General features: G+C 41.1%; 1 protein-coding gene across 2 annotated transcripts in view; it reads left to right on the top strand.

Annotated features, from left to right (window-relative positions):
* The window catches only part of DIS3L2 (DIS3 like 3'-5' exoribonuclease 2), a 373,784-nt gene that overhangs the window by 208,260 nt on the left and 146,873 nt on the right, over positions 1-18,651 (top strand). The gene's annotated exons all lie outside the window — the stretch shown is intronic.

The raw sequence follows: 18,651 nt of genomic DNA, 5'->3' as shown, positions 1-18,651 counted from the left end.
AAGTTTAAATTTTTTTTAGTAAGAGCCACCAGGTGAACACAGAGGAGAAAATCATTAATTTTGCATGAGGAAACTTTGAAGCCAGGTAATCTTTGAATTTGGTCATGAGGGATGAATAGGATTTCCAAAGGCTTTTGTCTTATTATTATTTAAAAAAGAAGAAGAAGGGGGGAAGAAAGCAATTAACACTGTTCCTGACATCCTCTAAGAAGACCTCTCAGTAGGGGATATGTCTGTATGGCCCTTGAACTTGTGTCAGTATCCTTAGGCTGCGGTGAAATTCAGGAAAATCTGAGATTGTGAGTTAGAGGGCAAGAACAGAATGTTTGGATGGGGGAAGATGAGTAAAATTTGGACATTAAGTGCCTAGAATAACCAAAAGGAGATGTCCAGGAGGCAGAAAGCAAAACGAGCCTGGCACTCAGGAAAGAAGTCTGGGCTGCAGATACCTATTTAGGTGCATGAAGTAGTAGTTAAAGCCACAGAGTGAATGAATATACCTAGTAAGCCTACAGTCGGAAAAGGAAAGAGGACCAATGATGGACTGTGAAGAGCTCCAACGTTTAAAGAGTGGAAGCTTCTTAGGAGAAGGTGGGGAGTGGGCTGCAGAAAAGAAATTAGAAGAGTTAAAGAAAAAGAAAAGGCACAGTTGGTGACAAGTTCCAATCAAGGGTGAGCTGCCCTGTGCTCTGGAACAGAAGTCACTGCATTTGGTCATCAAGTTCTTTTCTTTGTCTTTTGAACATCTCATGAGTTGTTTCATTGGCGTGATGAGAGCCAAAGCAGGCTGTAGGCAGTTGAGGGATGAAGGGACGTGAAAACGTAGGGGGGCTAAGTAGAAAGCTCCCTTTCAAGGAGCTTTGCTGCACCAGAGGTGGTGAGAGGGAGCTTGACAGAAGCAGGGTCCTCAAGAGGTTTTTGAGAATGAGGAGGATCTGAGCTTGCTGGCAGGCAGCGGGTAAGGCGCCGCACATTTCTGGACTCCTCTTCGGAAACTGCCTTCAGAGCCTAAGGCACATTTTCAACAATGGCCAATCTTCATCTTTTGAGAATGCGTTTGAGTTTTGGAAACAGCCAAGTCAATTTAGAGCCAAGAGTGGTAAATCAGGTGGGTGATCAAGCTGGATAATACAACTTCAAAAAAAAATAAAGTATAATTATAAAGTAGTAAAACTGATTTTCTTGTGAAGCTCATGAATTGGCTTAGAAAGTAGTTCTTAAAGAATTCCAAAACCCTTTTGAGCAGTTGTGGCATCATGTGAATAAGTGTACAGAGTCCCTCTGTAACTTTCAGAGGAAGAGACTGGCGTGCATGGAAGTCCTGTTATATGTGTGAAAAAATTGGTTTTGTTACATATATTTACTCATACTGTGCAAATGTAAAGTTTCCCTATAATCTTTTTGCCTGAGAGGTGACCTAGTGGAATTATACCAAAGTTTGTATGTGGGAGAATCAAGAGTTTCAAATTGTGATTGTTTAAACAGTTCTCCTGTGGTCTTACAGATGTAATTAGAATTCCTAGGATAGGAGTGTTCCCACAAGCATAATAATACTTTAAATGTGTGTTCAATTATCCTTTTCTATAGCCATATTTAATCGTTTCTTTTTGAAATAGAGTTACTTTGAAAATATTAAATCACTAGCATAATCTTGACTGTTGGTCAGACCTGGGACAGTGCTGGGCATGTAGTAAGTACTCACTGGGTGTCCCTTTCCTGTCATCTCTGCCTTGGGGCTTGATACACGCCGAGGACACACAAAGAGAAAGATCAGTTCCCTAGTAAGAGATCATCTCCATTAATGTTCAGCCAAAAATACACAGGATGAAGAAAATGAACACATGTAACAGTTTGAAGTTTGCCTTTAGCTTTGCTGTTAATGTGGCAGGTATGCATATACCAAAACACGGATTTAATTGAGTGCGCCTTTTATACCTCTTTATATGTTTAATTATTCTATACTTAAGTATTACCTTATTTAATCATTCAAACAATCCTGTGAAACAGTTAGCCCTGTTTTACAGATGAAGAAACTGTGGCTCAGATGAGTGTAGTCACTTGCCCAAGGTCACATGGCTGAGAGGGGCAAAGCTTGGACTTGAATTCAGTTCTGCAGTCTAGGAATCTCTTAACCACCATCTCCATGTTTCTCCACCTTAAACCCACACCCTTGATAAACATTTTTTAAAAAATCAATCAAAAAAACACCAAATCAATCAAAAACACCACATACTTCTCCTCCCCATATTGAGAAAGGAGAAGTTAGAGCCTCTTCAAAACCGTACTGGTCAAAAAATGTTATAGCATTGTACTTTGTGTAATTTGAGTTACAGAAGCAATCTTTCTAAAAATTAATTTGTTTTTGAAATAGAAACTTGAGGGACTTCCCTGGCGGTCCAGCGGTTAAGACTCTGCACTTCCACTGCAGGGGGCGTGGGTTCGATCCCTGGATGGGGAACTAAGATCCTGCATGCTGCACAGTGCGCCCCCCACCCCCCCCCAAAAAAATATAAACTTGTTGTTGATACTCTGCCATGCCCTCCCTCTGCTTTCCAGCACTTGGTGCCCCCAGGAGTGGGCAGGGTGGAAGCATCGGCTGTAACATCCTGTCATGGCTCGCTAACGAGAAAGCGTTAGAGAAAGCCACGACGAGTTAGCCATTCTAGGAAACTTCCCGCAGCTGTTGCATTAATTAAGACTTTTGGTCCCAAATAACAGAAACCACTGGAGCTCACTTAAGCAGAAAGGGGAATTTGTTTTAAGGATCCTGCGATGACTCCCAGAATCCAAGGGCAGCGAACCCAGAAAGGCTTCTTCATCTCTGCCTCTCACGCTCTCTACACGTCGGCTTCCCTCATTCCTCCTGGCCTCTTTGGCTTCCTGCTCCTCAGTGGGATGGCTGCAACCTAAGAGCTGCCACAGTCACCCAGAGAGAGCCTGATATCTCTCTCCATCTTCTCCCCTCACATACTTTCCTCCTTCTCACACTCTCCCTTCTCTGTCCTAATTCCGAATTCTAGAGCGAGAATCAAGTTTGCCCTGCTTTGGGTTACATGTTGGTTTGGGAGAAGGAACGTCAAGACAGATAACAACCCACCACAGTTCTGTTCCCTCCGACCTTTATACATGATGCTACTGGTTATTTTTCTATCCCAGGAGTTTGAAAATTTTAAATGACCCTGATATCACAGGGGTGAAATACTAAGATGTAGGTTTTAGAGACAAATTTGGCTTGAATCATCACTGTGCCACTTAATAGGTATGTATTCTTGGGCAAGTTACTTAAATTCTCTGAGCCTTTCTTTCTTTACAAGTTAAAAGGAATGTACAGTTACTGTATTTCTCATGAGGTCATGCAGGGGTTAAATATAACAACATGTAGAATGCTTACGCAGGTCTAGCATATACTATGCTTGATAAAATATTGCCCCTTCTTTCTTTCTGGTGAGCATTAAGACACATCGCCTTACCAAAAAGATGTTTGAGGTATATGTAGAGTACAAATCTCACACTGCCTGCTGCCCTCAAATTCTGTTCCCTCTTACCCCCTTTCTTTGGCCCCTTTTCATCTACCCTTGCATATCAGTATATTCATAGTCCAAAGGACTTGGGGTCTAAACCTAGAAAATTCTCTAGGGCCATATTCCCAGGCCATAGCTAGAGGTCCCGAGACATCATCTGAAGTGGAATCTACTCTCACAGATAGATGGTACTTCTGGTAAAGGGACTATTAGCTCTACCACAGCCCCAGTCTTTTCTCCCATGGTTAGAGTTGAAGGGGCCCACTTAAAGATTCAATTCAGTAAATATTTATTATCTTTACTATTTGCAAGACCCTGAAATAGGTATTGTTGGAATTGCAAACTATGTAATTGAAAGCAATGATCCTTTCCGTCAAGGAGAATAAAGTCTGAAAGAAGAGGTGGTGGATCTACACAAATCGCTAATTCAGGATGTTTAGTACAACTGGCTTGCCAAGGCCCCATGTTACTGTAGACAAGTCGTCTTAAGGAGGGTGGAAAAGTCGTTGGAAGCCAGATCATGGAGGATATTGAACGCCAAGCTGAGGACTGTAATGTCAGGAAGCTGGAAGCCAGTGAGGATTTTTGAGAAAGGAGCGTAATCTAATGCTGTATTTTAGGAACTTTATCCTGGCAGTCAAATGCTAAAGGATCTGAAAGGCAGGAGGGCAGGAGAGGAGGCTGGAGTCTAGCTGGGGAGCTGCTTCAGTGGGAAGCGAGGGTGGGATTATGAATTCGGGCCCAGTCCAAGACTTGGTAAAGACTAGAAGATGGGGGTTGGGCTGAGGTAGAGGGAGTATGCGGGAGTATGCAGGAGTAACCCTGAAAGTGCAGGAAGAAGTGTAGACTGTAGATGGGGGGTCACCTGGGGTCCCTTGGGAGCTCCTCCTCTCCTGAAGATGGGGTGCGAGTGGAGAAGTAGCACTCCATGTTTCACTGCACCCTGCGGCCAAGGGAGCGCCAACTGTAACTAAGGGTGCTGCATTAGAGCTTGACGTGCCCTGCCCACCTCATAGGGAAACTTTGTGGGTGTTTGTTTTTTATAAATTTATTTATTTGTTTGTTTTTATTTTTGGCTGCGTTGGGTCTTCGTTGCTGCGTGCAGGCTTTCTCTAGTTGCGGCGAGCAGGGGCTACTCTTCGTTGTGGGGCGCGGGCTTCTCATTGCGGTGGCTTCTTTTGTTGCAGAGCATGGGCTCTAGGCGTGCGGGCTTCAGTAGTTGTGGCTCACGGGCTCTAGAGCACAGGCTCAGTAGTTGTGGCACATGGGCTTAGTTGCTCCGCGGCATGTGGGATCTTCCCAGACCAGGGCTCGAACCCGTGTCCCCTGCATTGGCAGGCGGATTCTTAACCACTGCGCCACAAGGGAAGCCCCTGTTTTTGTTTTTTTGAGAAAGGAAAACTAGATGAATTTCGGTGCCTTATTTGGAAACTCTCTGGAGCAAACAGTAATTATGGACACATTTTCATCTAAAGTCTAAGTACTTAGTATTAAAATCAGCCAGGAAGTCACTAGCAGGCTGTTGTTTTTTTTTTTTTTTAAACTGTAGAATCCGCTCTGTGAACAATGAAACAGAATTTTGGCCCCAAATTAATATTTAAAAGACATACAAGACTGGAGTTTGCTTTCCCCATTAGTGAGAAGAAAGAATTTACACTGTTTAATAACAGAGTCCCTGATCATCTTAAAATATAGCTGAAATTTATTTTGACATTTTTGTTTGATTATATTGGTGGTGTTTTATTCAGCAGCAAATTTAATAAAAATGCTGGTATGTATTTCTTAAACAAGTCTCTCATCTCACTAAACTGAGACTCACTTTCTAATGCTCTCAGTACTTTGCAGAGCCGTGCAGGGTCTAATAAGGCTCATTCATGGTGCTTTAATCATGCTCTTAATAAAAAGCAGTCATTTGGGGAATACGTTTTCCAGGCAGTTTCCTTGCCCCCTGGAGGAAATATTTTGAGGCCTCCCAGTGACCATGGGATTAAAAGTCTTGACAGGGAAGTCCTAGAATCCTTCAAGAGCTAGGCCTTTGAAAGATGCATTGTTACGGACTCTCCCTTTGAAAGAGACCACTTTATCTTACTCCTAAACATCTATAGGACAGACATAGCACTTTCTGAAAAGAAATTCTGGGTGATGTGGAAGAACAAACGTATGTAGGTAATCCAGTATGGGTAGTGTGTAATTTGAAGAATGATAGTTCCATTTTTATGGTTGCCATAACAATCATACAGTTGTGCAAAAAATGTGTATAGCTTTTATAGACGGGAGCTGGCACCATTGCAATGATTCTTCTCGTATCAGAACAACTGTTTTCAGATCTGAAAAATAGGGGTGGCTTAACCCTTCCCCAGTTACCTCAGCATGCTCCCTGAGAAGGCTCTTTGGATCTCTGGGGCTGTTGAAATGTATTCACCACTTACATTTGCATTTTAGCCTGATAAATGGATTGAAAATTAAGGTTGATGATCCTTCCAACAGCAGGTTCTGAATTCCTGGCTTGGGAATTCAAAGGATGAGAAAAAAAAACTGCTGTTCCTCAAATAGAAGTGTAGGAGAGATGTCTAGACATAGTTAATTCCTTGACCTTGTAACTATTCTTAATTCCGTCCACTAGAATTTAAATCCATTAAATACTGGCCTTTACCATTGTGTTTAAGTCTCTGATAAAGTCATATTAAAGTTTGATTACATTTTCTGTTTTATTTTAATACATTCATTATGTCTGTTCTGGAAATTGCAAAGCAAATTTAATAGCGTAGTCTTTTAAAGTGAAAATATATCTATTCATGTTCCTTTTTCGGCTACTTTTCCTATCTTTGGGTACTCATTCCAAAAGAAAGTACCTGGGACTTGACTTTCTCTGACATACTAAAGAATATCCCTTTTGAATAAACTTGATGTCAGAACTCTGTATGTGGATTTTCAGGTTGAGGGTGAAAAGTTGTCAGATTTGGGTTCGGTACTCAAAAACGAAGTCATTGACAACTTAGTCAACCACAGAGAAACTTTTCTCAGAGAAATTTGGGGATAATTAGTAGTTCAGCAAAAATGCTTCTGGGGTGTTTAAATCTTAAGACAAAGTATGGAACTAAGGGTAAGTAGAAGAGATGTCAGCTTCCATTTGAAATAAAACTTCTTGGCTTATTCACTTCTTTTAACACCTTCTCTTTTGAATTCCTGTTCCATTAAATCAAAGTTCTGCAGTTCTGTGACCTTAGGCAAATTACTTAATCTCTCTGAGCCTCAGTTTCCCCATCCATAAAACAAGAGTAAAAAATAATACCCACCATTATTATAATTCTAAGAGAATCACCTCTCAAGAGATTCTAGGAGATGTAGAAAAAAAGTGTTTTTAACGAGAGCAAGATTTCCCATATATTGAAGTGAAGACCTCTAATATGTTAATACTCTGCGAAGATTTTGCACATAGGAGAACTTTTTATGCCTAAACTCTAAACATTATATTTAGAGGCTTAGATATTTGATCCCTCTGTGGGAGCATTTCCTGTAAGCTTACTGCTACTTCATTTTGTCAATTTTAAAACTTATTTTATATCAGTCAGTGTTCTTCTAGCCTGTTTTAAAGTAACCCCAACGTGATATTTTAAATCTGGGTCATAGGAAGACTCTACTACCCAGAGGTAAAAGAAGAGAGAGAGATGTTCAGAGAGTGCTTCGGGTAGAAGGACTTTCTGGGCGCCATGGGACTCGGCTGCTCTCATTTCTCCCTTAGGCGTGCAGAGCTGCATTCTGAACACCTGCGAGCCTAGGTTTACGACTTCTTGGACAGGAAGTAAAAGAAAGCAGAGGCCAAGCCATTCGTATCTACATATAAACTCTCTTGGTTGAGTTGTGCCCAGTAGTTCGGGGCCTTCAGGTAAACTAACTTGGTGGCTTCCAGGCCTTTGCTATAGCTCTTCCTTTTGCCCAAGTCCTTCTTTCTCCATAAAGCCCGTGGCTCACTCCTCACCTCCCTCAAGTCATCTTCAAGTGGCATCATCTCATTGAGGCCTTTGCTGACTACCCTATTTATAATTGTAGTCAGCACTTCCAACCTCCCTTGCTCTGTTCTAATGTTTCTTTTCTTTTTCCTCCACAGCACTTAATTATAATACTGTTTATTTTCTGTCTTCTCCCACACTAGAATGTAAGTGGACAGGATTCTTTGTTTGTTCTCAAATGTGTCGCAGACACCTAGAGCAGTAAATGCCTGTAAATATTGAATGAAGACATTCTGGCCTTCTTTCTCTTAACCTCTGATACCTTCACATTGACATTGTACTGGTTCCTACAACTTCAATTTGTGCTTGACACAAAATAAGTGAAAATTTATGAAAAGAGCTACAGTTACACATAGTTTTCAGCCATTTAGAACAAGAAAGGGATGGGCCTATTTCTTGGGAAAATTCATGGCTGCAGGATTGCATGGCAAAAGAGGGATCCAGCTAATTCTTTGTGGCTGCAAAGGGCTGAATTGTGAAGTTTCTCAGAATCAGATTTCAGCTCAGCTTATAAAGGTACTTTCCAATAGTTCGGGCTCCTGTCTGAAATTGAATGGCCTGCCTAATAAGTCAGTGACTTATCCCCTTATCCTGAGTACTCACGATGTGGGTTGATCTGTGTGATTGATTCTGGTTCGGAGACATTTGGGGGATAAGATTTGGACTAGGGTGGACTCTGAGGAACTTCCAACTCTGTCGATTCTATGATTCTGGCCACTGAACTGATATGGAGTAATTTCCAGGATTTATTGTTAAGTGAAAAAGCAAGTTGCAAGAGAGAATTTATAGGATTCGACTGTTCGTGTTAGAAAGAAGAGAAAATGAGAAAAAATATATATCAAAAAGAAAGCAGAAATGCAAAAAAGAATAAACCAGAAAATGATGAAATAGTTATCTCTAGGGGGTAGGAATAAGGTAGAAGGATAGAAATGAGAGTAAGACTTCTCTGAGTATACTTTAACTTTTGAACCATTTAAATATTCAACAATAAAATTAAATTTAAAGGGAAATAAAAGCAAAATCTCTAAAATCGACATAAGACAATAACAAATGGTACTAATGTTTATCAAATGTATAGCATTACTACACAGAGAAAAAAAGGATTCAGGTAACTTTTGGGCACTATGCTTTTTGAGCACTTTGTACATCCTTAGTGACTATATTCTAACGATAAAACTCCAAAGAAATCTTCATAGATACTTTGTTGCTAGTGGATACTGGGATTGTAATTCTGAAACTGTTTTAAATATTGAAGCCATTGGGAGCTGAGGCTCTCAGTGGAAGAATAAAAATATAAATATAGAATGTGGGAAGAGGAGGAAGACCTCTGTAGTATTAGAGTTCAGTTGGAGGTGTAAATGTGACTCACGACTTTTACGCAGTATATTAGGTTGAGCCACAGGAAATTGCCAGTTTTAGCCGTAGCTAGTCAAATATCAGCAATTTCGTACGATTTAACTCAGTATTTTCTAATTCAGCTCACTAAAAGGGCCTAGAAGTAATGACACCTGAGTAGTAATGAGCATAGCGCTCTAGAGCCCTGTGTTGGCTTCTGCATAACGTTCATTCCCCACTGGAAGAAACCTGGGCTCCTTAGGGACATGGTGATTATTAGCCTGGGCAGGAAATGTATAAGGTGAGCCTGAAATAGTTACTGTGCCAAACAGCACAGAAGTGCTCCAAGACTTGTGGAGACACATTGCAAGAGCACGGGATCACTTGAAAGGGCCTCCACCAACCTCATTTGGGACAATTTGAGTGTCAGAAAGAATAGTAATGGTAATGGATAATATATTTAATTTTTTTTAAGTCAGTGAATCTGTAATAATACTCAAAAAGAAACCAAAAACGAACAAACAAACAACAAAGTAGGGTCAGTGCAGAAAAAGCTCTTGACAGAAGAGTCAGCTCATAAATACAGACAGTATTATAGGATTAGAAAATCACCATTTTACAACTTGCAAAGTTATGATTGATTCAAGCAAAAAGCATCAGTGGAAGCTAGAATCACTGGCTGAAAGGTTCTTTGAGAGCAGGATATTCACATGATCTAAAAGTCTTATTCCACAGATTACTTATTAATTATAAAGAGTAAAAGGTAGCCTTATAATAGAAAGCTCTGGCTGTTAGCACCTTAGCAAATCAATCTGGCAACCTCACAGTCTGTGCCTTCTGGAGGAATGCAGTACGAAGTGCACACTATCCCCTGTGAAGTATTCACGACAAAAGTTCACCGTGAATCTAGTCAAGACTTAAAACCTAACTTTCTGTTTGTTGGAAATTCAGAGAGGATTAATTTTGCCACGTTTGATTTATTTCTGTCCTTTCCTCTCTTCTTCCTTCCATGGGGAAACAAGCTGATAAATCTAGAACGTGAGACATTCTACAAGACAACTGGCCTGGACTCTTCAAAAAAACAAAAGCAGTGTTATATTTTTTTAAAATAATAATAAAGATAGAGGGATTCATATACATTAAACAGACTAAAGAGACATGACTACCAAATACTGTGTAAACCTTGATTAGAGCCTAGATCAGGAGGGAAACAATTTTGTGAGACAATTGAAGACATTTAAATATGATCTGTAAATTGGATAGAGGAAATTAATCTTAACTGTGGTGGTAGTATTCTGGTTCTGTAGAAGAATGCCTTTATTCTTAGAAAACACATGCAAAAGAATGGAGGGGTAAAGTATCATGATCTGTACTACATAATTTAAAATAGTTCAGATGTAAAAAAAAAGCTAGGTATATGAAGGGAGGAGCAGAGGGAGGAGAAAGATAAAGCAAATATGTCAAAGTGTTGACATTTGATGAATCTTAATGAAAGGTATATGAATGTTAATTTTACTATTCTTTAAATTTTCCTGAAAGTTTAACATTTTTCAGAATGAAAATTGAGGGGAAGAAAGTTAATTTTAACATATTCTCTAAGTTTAAACCGTGGCTTTCCTGGCCCATGCCATGGCCTCTGGCTCCCAGGGTACCAGGCCAACCTTGTCCTGTGACCTCTGCTCCAGGGTGTCGTTTTTTTGAAGTCTAAAAAGAGGCACAGAATGGCGAGAGGTTCAGTGAGTGGGTGAGTAAATGAATATAACAAGGGAGACCATTTTAGTTATTTCTGATTCCGTTCTCATCTTATCACAGTCCTTTGGAAAGTAACCTAATCACTACATTCACTTGGTCTAGAATTTTGCTAAAGCTTGAGGTAGACCTTTGGTGGACCCTAGATTAAAAACCCCTAGCTGGGTGAAAAGAGCCTGCCCAGAGCATTGCCTCCATTCTTTTTGTTCTCTCTGTGGCCTCCTGTGTGTCATTCCATCACTATGGGGAAGTGGAGGGACAGATGGACCAAGATCTCCTTCTGCTTTAAATAGACCTCAGTCTTTTTCTGTTCTGAAAAATCTGTGGTTTGTGTCAGACTTTTTAGCATCTGTTGTGGCAGTAGAACTGAGTGAAAGAGTATTAACATATCCACAGCTGCCATCAGAAAAAATAAACGGTCCGGCCCTGCTGCACTAAGGGGCGCTGATTCAGGTTCGAATGATGCTCCCTGCTCCATGGCCTTTGAGAGGAGAGGTCGGCGCATCCCTGAGGAAAGTCAGTGTGAAAGGGAAGCTCAGACGAGTTCAGCATCTGACTTGGCTGGTTCATCTTAGCACCCATCTGGCTGGACTCCCCGCATGGTGCTCCGTAGAGACGCATCACGTGGTTGAGTGCTCCAGCTTTTTAGTTACTTTTCCTGCTCCAGTTTACATAAAATTATCTGGTTTCTATATAAACTCTGATACCATCTAATATAAGAAAGTGGTAAAAAACTGTACTCTTTATCCTCCTAAGGTTATTTCTTAAATATTTTCCATCCCTTTTCACCCATTCGCCATCATTGACCCAGATCCTCCTCACCAGAATTGCTTGTGAGCAAGGAGACAAACCCAGAGTCACGGACAGAGGAGGGCCTCTATAAATTTTGTTAGTCTGGAATTGGTCCCTGAACCACAGTTTGTAAAACACTGTTTTATGAGAAAAGAAGATGGGATGAAGACAGAAAAGGACACCCTTGGAAACAGTAACACTGTGGTGTGACCACAGGGTTGGATGCCAGGAGGTCATGAGTTCTAATCCTAAATGTATTTCCCAAGTCACAGTGGCAAAATTGAATGGAAAAGTGCTAAAGAGGCCCCTTTGGTGATTTTTTCATTCACGTATCCATCAGCTATTCATTACATGTGTGCCTTCAGTGTGCTGGAAGAGATACACAGATAGGTCAGGATCAGAGCCAGACCTTGAGGAGCTCTCAGCCTTGTCACAGTGATGAGACATGTCCATAAGTAGCCGCCAGCATGCCAGGGGTAGTGGTCAGTGCCATTGCACTGGGGCAGGTTGCAGGCATGGGCAGGGCAGCTGGGGGAGAGGCAGCTTCTACTCTCTGGAGCCATGAAGGTTCCCTGGAAAAAAGATGGCATTGCAGCCAGGCCTTTAAAAGTTAGGTGGGTCTTAGACATTGGAGATTGGTGGGATAAATGTCCTAATGTTGGGAACAGCACGAACAGTGTTTCAGGGACCAGAGGGTGTAGAGAAAAGTTTGTCATACGAGGTACACGTTGGGAGTGTGCAATCGGACTAGAAAAATGCAGGCCGGGGCCATATCATGAAGGGCTTTGAATTCTAAGCTGAGTTTCTATTTTAGTCAGTAAGGAGTTGATGAAGGCTTTTTTACCAGGCACGTGCTTTAAGACGATTAATCTGGCAGTAGCCATGACCTTGGGAGAGCAATTTCTGTGATGTCGTAGGGGCCATGGCCGAAATCCAGTGAGGTAAATGGTGACAACGTGGTGAGTAAATGTTGCTGTGGAGACTAGACAGCTGCCTCCAGCTGCAAGGAGGTAGAGATGTTGGTCCCCTGAGGAGGAAGAGGACGCAAGGTCAGAGGAAGAGTGTGTGAGTGACAGAGGAACAGAAGTTCTTTCTGTGCTTTCGTTATTCCCTGGGATTCCTGGCCAGGTCATAATGGATTATAGAAGCCTTTTAGTTATTCTTCATGTGTTCTTTTCTCGGACCAATGGCTTTGAGTAAAACAATCTTCGAAGTTTTCTGTCCCTTTAAAAAGTTCGACTAAGCCCTTCAGTCACGTGCCTTCAGAAATTTTGGTTACATAACGCTGCTCTGAATTGGAATTCTGCAGCCTCATGCACTGGAGCCTCATTCTTTCCCTCCCCCACCTGGCACTTTATTTTCTGTGGATCAGGGTTAGCTTCTTTCTAACCATTGTTGCGGAACTCTTTAAATATTTGGTCACACAGGTTCTAAAAGCTGGCAGGCCAGGCTGCTCCCTGCAGGTTGTGAGACCAAAGCCTTCCAGAAAAGGAGCCAGTAAAATCCCAAAAGCATGTTAACGGAGTGTAACTGCTGCATGGAGCACTGCCCCTGTGGGGCCGGGCTCCCAAGCGCTGAGGCCAGCAGCCCGCAGCCGCTGTGGCCCACGACCAGAAGGAGCCCTCATGCACCACATCGTGGCCGCTTCGTAATTGTGGTGATGACAACAGATTAAATCACTGGCTCTCAGCACTGAGGACTGGGGTTTGTCAGGGTCACTCACTGTTCCCTTGCTTCTCCCAATTTTCCATCGCGAGAGAGCAAGTTTGGAGTCCACTGCTACAGTACAAATACTTGCTGGGAGCTCTCCAAGTTTTACTCTGTCTAGAAGTTAGTTCTCTTAGTAGCCTATACTGAATGTCCGTCTTTCTTCCAGCATCCCCTCAACACATGATTCTGAAATGTAACTCCTCAATATATGTGTGTATGTTTTTGTACCCTGTTTTTTTTTTTTAATGATTTAAGGCAACTTGCAGATACACATATAATGCAATGAATAATTTTAAAATTCGGCTACAGGGCAAAAGGGTTATATGAATAGGAAAATTAGGTACACCAGGATAAAGGTTAGTTCACAAAGTTCAAACTACAAATAAGATCCTCTGGAAACAAATCACACATGTTTTTCTGAGTTTCCTAGCAGGCAAAGCAAAGAAGGAAACTTAACAGGATAAAATTCACATGTGTGTAAGGTACAAGCACACCATCAGCTCAAGAGAAGAAGAGCGAGTCCTTGCACTGCATAAACTTGCTCCTGAAGTGCTCATGAAAGGGGCACTGAGTGAGCAAACGAGCAAGGCCCTCATCAGCTTCCCTGCAGCAAATAGCATAGACACTTGTTTGACTTCTTGCAGTATTCCATGGGGTAGGCTTGGTGCTAAGGCCCCATGTGAGAAGGACTCCACGGGAGGCCTGTGCATGGTGTTGCAGTGTAGTCTATCACCTTTCAAAGGTGTCTGGGAGATTCTGTGCCACAAAAAAAGTGCCAAGATCAAATGGGTCTGGCAAGAACTGTGTGATACCAGCATACTGAAGGCTCTGAGAAGTCCTACTATTAAAAAACTGAGACTTCCCTGGTGGTGCAGAGGTTAAGAATCCGCCTGCCAATGCAGGGAACACAGGTTCGAGCCCTGGTCTGGGAAGATCCCACATGCCACGGAGCAACTAAGCCCATGCGCCACAACTACTGACCCTGCTCTCTAGAGCCCGCAAGCCACAACTCCTGAGCCTGCGTGCCACAACTATTGAAGCCTGCTCGCCTAGAGCCCATGCTTTGCAACAAGAGAAGCCACTGCAATGAGAAGCCCACGCACCACAACGAAGAGTAGCCCCCACTCGCTGCAACTAGAGAAAGCCCGCACGCAGCAACGAAGACCCAACACAGCCAAAAATAAAATAAATAAAATAAATTAATTAAAAAAAGAAAAAAAATTGGCTCAGCATTTACCAAACTGATTTAATCACAAGACCTTTTTAAAAAAATTAAAACACTTACTGGAAAACACTGATCTAAAACAGGGATCAGCAAACTGTCTCCTAAGGGTCAGATAGATATTTTAGCATACAGTCCCTGTCAAAACTACTCTACTCAGCTCTGCCATTGTATCCAAAAAGCATGAGTGTATTCCAATAAAGCTTCATTTATGTATACTGAAATTTGAATTTCATATAATTTTCACGTGTCATGAAATAATATTTTTCTTCTTTTTTTTTTCAATCATTTAAAAAGACAGAAACCGTTCTTAGCCTGCAGACCATTCAGAAACAGGTGGCAGGCCCAATTTGGTCTGTGAGCTATAGTTTACCGACCCCTGATCAAAAATAATGTTTGGATGGTATGTCTTCCAGCAAGTTTCCCTGAGTACCATTCCTCAGAGTTGTTTTATTTTTATATTATTTTTTGTGTGTGGTGGTGAATTTTTTTTTAATTTTTAAAAAATTTTATTTTATTTATTTTTATACAGCAGGTTCTTATTAGTTATCTATTTTATACCTATTAGTGTATATATGTCAATCCCAATCTCCCAATTCATCCCACCCCCCCGCCTCTCCCCCCTTGGTGTCCATACATTCTCTACATCTGTGTCTCTATTTCTGCCTTGCAAACCAGTTCATCTGTACCATTTTTCTAGATTCCACATATATGCGTTAATATACGATACTTGTTTTTTTCTTTCTGACTTACTTCATTCTGTATGACAGTCTCTAGGTCCATCCACGTCTCTACAAATGACCCAGTTTCATTCCTTGATGAGTAATATTCCATTGTATATATGTACCACATCCTCTTTATCCGTTCATCTTTCTGTGGGCATTTAGGTTGCTTCCATGTCCTGGCTATTGTAAATAGTGCTGCAGTGAACATTGGGGTGCATGTGTCTTTTTGAATTATGGTTTTCTCTGGATATATGCCCAGTAGTGGGATTGCTGGGTCATATGGTAATTCTATTTTTAGTTTTTTAAGGAACCTCCATACTGCTCTCCATAGTGGCTGTATCAATTTACATTCCCAGCAACAGTGCAAGAGGGTTCCCTTTTTCCACACCCTCTCCAGCATTTATTGTTTATAGATTTTCTGATGATGGCCATTCTGACTGGTGTGAGGTGATACCTCATTGTAGTTTTGATTTGCATTTCTCTAATAATTAGTGATGTTGAGCAGCTTTTCGTGTGCTTCTTGGCCATCTGTATGTCTTCTTTGGAGAAATGTCTATTTAGGTCCTCTGCCCATTTTTGGATTGAGTTGTTTGTTTTTTTAGTATTGAGCTGCATGAGCTGTTTATATATTTTGGAGATTAATCCTTTGTTGATTCGTTTGCAAATATTTTCTCTCATTCTGAGGGTTGTCTTTTTGTCTTGTTTATAGTTTCCTTTGCTGTGCAAAAGCTTTTAAGTTTCATTAGGTCCCATTTGTTTATTTTTGTTTTTAGTTCCATTACTCTAGGAGGTGGGTCAAAAAACATCTTGCTGTGATATATGTCCAGAGTTGTTTTAATTTAGACTTTTATGTTTCTGGCTTAAGAGCAGATTTTCTTAAAAAAGTGTAGTAGAGGATTGGTTTGAGTGCTTACAGGCTAGTCTAAGGTTTTTCTCAGAAACGATGTGTGGGCCCTCTCAAAAATGACATTTGCAAACTAATAGTTGAAGCCTTAAAGTTTTACTGTGTCACACATGGCTGAATTGATTTGAGGCTGGAAGTGTTTTAATGGGCATTATTATTCATTCATAGAAATAAAAGTCTCAAAACACCCAGAGACATTTGATTTTAAGAAAATATAACTTCCCACTCAACTCTCCATGTAAACCAGTAAACTGTGGCCCCCATCAAACTAAGAGTATTTTTTATTTTAACTTGAGGAACGTTCTTTCAGTTTCTTATGTTGTCATTATGATGGTTGATGGAGAACCCAAACTTTCCCACCACCAAGTCTAACATTTCAGTTTCAGTTCAACGGGTATTTATTGAGTACTCAGGATATACAGTGCATTTTGCTGGCTTCTATGGGGGATACAAAGAGGAGCAAGAAGCAGACAGTTCCCTCTTTACCTTGTGAATCAAGTTCAAGATCCTCACCAATTTAGAGCCCATTACCATGGTATCAGGATTAATTTCACTTCCTTGTCTCTTCCTGTCAGCATGCATGCATTCATTCATTTAACAAACATTTGTGAGTTGCAACCTCTGTTCATAGCACTGTAACACAAAGCCAAAGAGCTTGCTTTCCAGGGGACATCGGTGTTTCTCTTTTCCTCTGGCACTCTTGTGTAATTACAGTTTCTTTTACATAGTGAAACAAATTATTTCTTTATCTCCTGAGACCTCAGCATTTATGTTCCCCACACGGTATGTGCCTATTCTTGAGATGTTTAGTGAGAAGAGTGGATCTTCTGGTGAAGCACCCTTCCTGGGACTGTGCTCTAAGTGCTCTTGTCCCTCCACCTGAGTGGCACCCACCTTTCCCTGTCCCCTTTTCTTGGTGTACCAGTGAGTATATAGTTTTACCAGATTCATCATTTTAAAGCTATTAACTGTATTAAGCAATAGGAGTCTATAAGATTGTTGAATATCCTTATAAGCAGTATTATATATCTGATTATTTTTTGATTGGAGGAGATTTTATACAGTGTTAATTTTTTCCACTTATAATAGTAATACTTAATCATAGTACGCATTTGAAAAATATGGACAAGTATAAAGGAAAAATATTAATCCATAATTCTACTACCCATCAATCAATTCTATTAACAATGTTTTTTACTCTCCTTGATTCAGAAATCACATTTAAAATTTAAAAAAATTTAAATTAATAAACAGTAAAATTGACCTTTATTTGTTGTACGGTTCTTTGAATGTTGACACATGTAGGTTCATGTAGCCATCACCACAATCGAGATACAGAAAAGCTCCATTCCCTCCGAACAAGCACCCCTTTTTCATCCCACCTTCCCCAAGCCCTGAAAATCATTTATGTCTCTGTTACATAATTTTGTCTTTTTGAGAATGTCATATAAATGGAATCATAGACTATATAAGCTTGTGAGAGTGGCTTCCTTGACATAATACCTTTGAGATTCATCCAAGTTGTTGCATGTATAGTAGTTTGTTCTTTTTGTTACTCAGTGGTATTCCACAGTGTAGATGTACCATAGTTTAGTTATCCATTTATCCACTTACCACTTAAGAGTCTTTTTTAAAAAAACATCTTGACATTTCTGAAATCCTGAAGTACTTTAAAATCAATGTTTATATTTAACGTGCTCGGGGTTTTTGTTTCCCCAAAAAGCTATTATTGAATTGATAGTCTGTCCTAGAATTAATACGGTCTTAGAATCAAGGTATTATGGTGCTGAGATGATCAGTGTGGAGGATCAGAGAGGGCTGGTAAAGGGTTATCAGGAATAAGGGAACTGAACAGTAAGGGGACAGGTAAAGGAAGGCCTCGAGAGGTGTGCAGCCCGGCGCCCAGAGCTGCTTGGCAGCCTGTGAGGGCTTTGGGGAAGTTTTGAGCAGAAGAGCAACATAGGAAATAAGACTTTAAGAACAAAGCCAACTAATTGTGGTGACTGCCAGGATGTCCACCATCATGAGTGTGGATGAGACGGGAGGGGACCGGGGAATGGCAGCAGTGGGGCTGATAGTACTGGAGGGAGTGGAGGAAGAACTTGAGGAGAGTGCAGTGGGGGCAGGGAGTGCTGACTAGAGAGCCTGTGTGTGGGGAAGGGAGGGTGGTTCCTGCTAAACACCCTGACTTCCAGGCCAGTGCCCCGGAAGACGGGGCAGGAGGTGTGGAGAACTTAGGACCGACTGCCCAAATCTTAGGTATTTATATGGTGTGAATGGGTAGGTTGGGTGGGTCATGTTATTTGGGAAATTCTAAAGCAAAATGAGAACGTCCAGGGGCTTCACAGATTAAGAATGAGGTATGCCTAGGGATACTGTGTGGAGATAAAGAGGCATAGGGTGTACTCAGTTATGTGAGCCTGCATGAAGTATATGATTATTTCATGGAAATAAACTGTGATTAGGGCCATTTCCAAGTAGAATTGCATCATGGCTAACTGTATGGGCCCAAAGTTTTCTGCAGAACCTATTCTTGAGTCCCATCCCCCTGTGTCACAAGCCAGACGGTTTATTCTTTGGCACAAGATAGAAGGAGCAGTAAATCATCCTCATATGATCCTTGAAGGACAGGTTCCCATCAGCCACTGAGGAAGAGGGAGGCAAAAGAAAGAACTGACTGTTG

The sequence above is a fragment of the Globicephala melas genome, chromosome 7 (genome assembly GCF_963455315.2).
Source record: "Globicephala melas chromosome 7, mGloMel1.2, whole genome shotgun sequence".
Classification (NCBI taxonomy): domain Eukaryota; kingdom Metazoa; phylum Chordata; class Mammalia; order Artiodactyla; family Delphinidae; genus Globicephala; species Globicephala melas.
This window is presented reverse-complemented; position numbering and strand designations above follow the sequence as displayed.